At 42.4% G+C, this 4,972-nt stretch overlaps 1 pseudogene; it reads left to right on the top strand.

The window, feature by feature from the left end:
* The first annotated feature begins 4,389 nt into the window (after positions 1 to 4,389).
* On the top strand, positions 4,390 to 4,761 carry LOC105484781 (10 kDa heat shock protein, mitochondrial pseudogene; annotated as a pseudogene).
* Positions 4,762 to 4,972: the final 211 nt, after the last annotated feature.

The raw sequence follows: 4,972 nt of genomic DNA, 5'->3' as shown, positions 1-4,972 counted from the left end.
TGTTACCCAAGACTTGAAGTCCTGACCTCAAGCAATCCTCCTGCCTCTGCCTCCTGAGTAGCTGAGACTGTACTACTGCAACCAGCTTATTTTTGTAATTTTATTTTTTTGAGACAGGATCTCACTCTGTCGCCCAGGCTAGAGTACAGTGGTGTGATCATGGCTCACTGCAGGCTGGACCTCCTGGGCTCAAGCAGTCCTCCAGCCTCAGCCTCCCGAGTAGCTGGGATTACAGGCATATGCCACCACATTCGGCGAATTTTGTATTTTTAGAGCAGACGGGGTTTCTCCATGTTGGTCAGGCTGGTCTCGAACTCCCGACGTCAGGTGATCTGCCCGCCTCGGCCTCCCAAAATGCTGGGATTACAGGCATGAGCCACGGCACCTGGCCAATTTTTTTACTTTAGTAGTGACAGGGTCTTGCTATGTTGTCCAAGCTGGTCTTGAACTCCTGGGCTCAAGTGATCCTCCTGCCTCAGCCTCCCAAAAGGCTGGGATTACAGGCGTGAGCCACCACCCCAGCCTGATCCAGCTTATTTTTAATCATATATTACTCTTGAGCATATATTAACAGTAAAATGTAAGTGAAAAATTTGCTTAAGGTATGCTTAAAACTACCTCACATTTAATCTGACTCTTCCACATACAATTCTCTGTGCCATCAAGAACATTAGTAATGTATTATTTCAAAAAACAATCCCTAACATAATGAAAAAAACATTGATACTGGGCTCTTAAGCCTGACTTTGCTATTATGCAGCACTAACCTACTTCTGACTTGTTTTAGGAGTGTTGCTGAAAAGTCTGATTCACTATACCATCCCCGCTCCACTAACATTTGATGTCTGGGGTTAAAAGAATGCTCCACTGTTAGTCTCAAGATTTTCTTCCAAGCCACTGACATTCATTCTGCAATGAATTTTGATGCTGCAATTTCGATATTCATACATGCATAAACAATGACATTTATGTAATGGCTGACTGGCTGACAGTGATTGTAGACAGTTTAAGATACATACTGATTTCAAAGATGTTAAAATGTGAAAAATACATTTCAAACAATGAAATATAATAAAGTAAGAATGAAGTGAAATCTAGAAGATATCTACCAAAACTGGAAGAACTTAGGTCCAAGTTTAATAGCACTGTGCAGCATGTGGGTTGGAAATGAAAGCCCAGACCCACCTAAAATAGGGAATCTAAAAGGAGATTCCCTCTTCCCCCTATAAAGCTGGGTCCCAAAGAGTTACTCTCTCAGTGTAAGGCAAATTAGAAATCATCCATTTCTCCACCATAATTATCACCACCAGATGACTACAACAGTAATTGCTCGTCTCAAAATTTGGTGCTGAGTCGGGAAAGGGAGATTATCTCCTCCAAGAACCTGTAACCACAAGCCAGCCCTAATACAGGTTTGCAGCAGAAACACATATAACCTAACACTATAACCTAAAAAAAATCATAAGCCAAGAATTAGGATTCAAACAGTCCTAGTACAATGATGCCCTCAGATGCTCAAAAGAAGCATGTCCCTTTGGAGGAACTCATCTATCCCAGGCCTCAAGGAATTTCCAAATAAAATGTTTTTTAAAAAGTCAGTAGAGCAATGAAGCAAGACAAAAACAAAAACAAATCACAAAACTGCCAGGAAACAAAGCACCATGAGCAAGAACCAGCAGGAGGCCGGGCGTGGTGACTCACACCAGTAATCCCAGCACTTTGGGAGGCTGAGGCAGGAGGATGGGCCAGGTATCAACAGTCTTTTATAGGAATAGAACCAAGATTTTGTTTAGTGAGTAATATGCTAAGCTTAAAATGCTTACTGTTAGGGACTGAATTGTGTTTCCCAGCACACCACCTCTCCCTAGTCCCCTCCCCAGACACCACTGAAATGTATATATTGAAGCCCTAACCAATGTGACTAGATTTGGAGATAGGGCTTTTAAGGTTAAATGAGATCATAAGAATGGGGGCCCAAATCCAACAGGACTGGTGTCCTTATAAGAGGAAAAGGCGCCAGGCGTGGTGGCTCAGCCGGGCACGGTGGCTCACGCCTGTAATCCTAGCACTTCGGGAGGCCGAGGCGGGTGGATCACCTGAGGTCAGGAGTTCAAGGCCATCCTGGCCAATGTGGTGAAAACCCATCTCTACTAAAAATACAAAAATTAGCCAGGCATGGTGGCAGGCGCCTGTAATTGCAGCTACCTGGGAGTCTGAGGCAGGAGAATCGCTTGAACCTGGGAGGCAGAGGTTGCAGTGAGCCGAGATCATGCCATTGCACTCCAGCCTGGGGGACAAGAGTGAGACTTCGTCTCAAAAAATAATAATAATAAATAAGAGGAAAAGAAACTAGAAATCTTTCTCTTCATGAACACAGAGGAGAAGCCATGTGAGTACACAGGGGCAGCAGCTGTCTGCAAGCCAGGAAGAGCGCCTCACCAGAAACTGAATCTGCCAGAACCTTTATCTGGGAGGTGGAGGCTGTGGTGAGCCACAGCACTGCACTCCAGCCTGGGCGACACAGTGAGGCTCTGTCTCAAAAAAAAAAAATCCAATAAACGAAGATAAATGAAGCATATAAACATATTGGAAATAGATTGAAGTCTCGCTTAGTTAACTATAATGGTAACATAGTACTCACTAAAATAAGACATCTATGACAAATTAGTGAATGTTATTAATGCAAAGTATGAGATTAGTCATTGCACAAGAAAATTTGAACACCCTGAAATCTTTTTTTATTTTTATTTTTCTGAGATGGAATCTCACTCTGTCACCCAGGCTAGAGTGTAGTGGCACAATCTTGGCTCACTGCAAACTCTGCCGCCCAGGTTCAAGTGATTTTCCTGCCTCAGCCTCCTGGTAGCTGGCATTACAGGCACCTGACACTGTGCCTGGCTAATTTTTGTAGTTTTAGTAGCAATAGGGTTTCACCATCTTGGCCAGGCTGGTCTTGAACTCCTGACCTCGTGATCCACCCACCTCAGCCTCCCAAAGTGCTGGGATTACAGGTGTGAGCCACTGCACCCAGCTGAACACCCTGAAATCTTTTTTTTTTTTTTTTTTTTTGAGACGGAGTCTCGCTCTGCCGCCCAGGCTGGAGTGCAGTGGCCGGATCTCAGCTCACTGCAAGCTCCGCCTCCCGGGTTCACGCCATTCTCCTGCCTCAGCCTCCGGAGTAGCTGGGACTACAGGCGCCCGCCACCGCGCCCGGCTAGTTTTTTTGTATTTTTTAGTAGAGACGGGATTTCACCGTGTTAGCCAGGATGGTCTCGATCTCCTGACCTCGTGATCCGCCCATCTCGGCCTCCCACAGTGCTGGGATTACAGGCTTGAGCCACCGCGCCGGCCACACCCTGAAATCTTAAAGTTTATATATGAAAGAAACTTGGTAGAGGTTTTACCAAATTTGACAACAATCTTAAGAAATTACATGGTATTACCAAAAGGAAGTTGTAAAGCTGAAAGAAACTTTTCTAAACAATCAGTAATGAGAATAAATTTCAAACAAGAAGGAGAAAAGATTGATTTATCTTTATATTCATTTAATAGAAAATACTACAAAATCTTGACCAGGCACGGTGACTCATAACTGTAATCCCAGCACTTTGGGAGGCCAACGTAGGTAGATTGCTTGAGCTCAGTAGTCCAAGACCAGACTGGGCAACATGGCATGACCCTGGGGCCTCTATAAAAAATACAAAAATTAGCTGGGCTTGGTGGTGCGCATCTGTAGTCCCAGCCAGTTGGGAGGCTGAGGTGGGAGGATCACTTGAACCCAGGAGGTCAAGGCTACAGTGAGCTGTGATGGTGCCATTGCACTTTAGCCTGGGAGACAGAGTGAAACCCTGTCTCAAAAAAAGAAAAAAAAAAGAAGGAAGGAAGGAAGGAAGGAAGAAAGGAAGGAAGGAAGGAAGGAAGGAAGGAAGGAAGGAAGGAAGGAAGGAAGGAAAGAAGGAAGGAGAAAGAAAGAAAGAGAGAGAGAAAGAAAGAAGAGAGAGAAAGAAAGAAGAGAGAGAAAGACTACAAAATATTGTCATATGATGAAGCAATCAGAGTTGCAGGAAGAAAAGTATCACAGAGGTGATTCAGGTAATTAATAAAAATATTATGTTGTTTTTCTGGATTTTATCATTTGTGTTCTTGATTTAAAAATTTTTTAAATTTGTTATGATTTCTTTTTTCACTCTAAATGAAAACTTACTTCTGTGCATAATTTTGTACTTACAATTTTAAAATTTATATTTTCACTCTTTAAAAATTTTTTTTTTAACAAAAAGAGCCCCCAAATTACATGAGCTTCAGGTCCTACAAAGCCTGGCTCCACTCCTGATGACAGATGAATATGAAAACAAGAGAGCAGAGTATGAGTCTGAGGTGGAGGGAGTCATGGTAGGACAAGCATTTAGAAAGTTTCTTCCATTCTTTGACCGAGAACTGGTTGAAAGGAGTGCTGCGGAAACTGTAACCAAAGGAGGCATTATGCTTCCAGAAAAATCTCAAGCAACAGTAGTTGCTGTTGGATCGCATTCTAAAGGAAAGGGTGGAGAGATTCAACCAGTTAGCATTAAAGTTGGAGATAAAGTTCTTCTCCCAGAGTATGGAGGCACCAAAGTAGTTCTAGATGACAAGGATTATTTCCTATTTAGAGATGGTGACATTCTTGGAAAGTACGTAAACTGAAATAAGTCACTATTGAAATGGCATCAACGTGAAGCTGCCCATTCCACTGAAGTTCTGAAATCTTTCATCATGTAAATAATTTCCATATTTCTATTTTATAATAAACTAATGATAACTAACAACAACAACAAAAAAACCCCACAACATCAGTTAAGGTAAACTTATTAATCATTTCAATAGAAGTTTGAAAATGCACGATAATAAAACTCAACGACCTTCACATTAAAACTAGATGTATTTACTATATCTGGCAGTATGCTATAGTAGGTATATTTCTGCACATCATGTT

This window comes from Macaca nemestrina, chromosome 1 (assembly GCF_043159975.1).
Source record: "Macaca nemestrina isolate mMacNem1 chromosome 1, mMacNem.hap1, whole genome shotgun sequence".
Lineage (NCBI taxonomy): Eukaryota > Metazoa > Chordata > Mammalia > Primates > Cercopithecidae > Macaca > Macaca nemestrina.
Note: the sequence above shows the minus strand (reverse complement) of the source record. Positions and strands in the feature narration are given on the sequence as shown.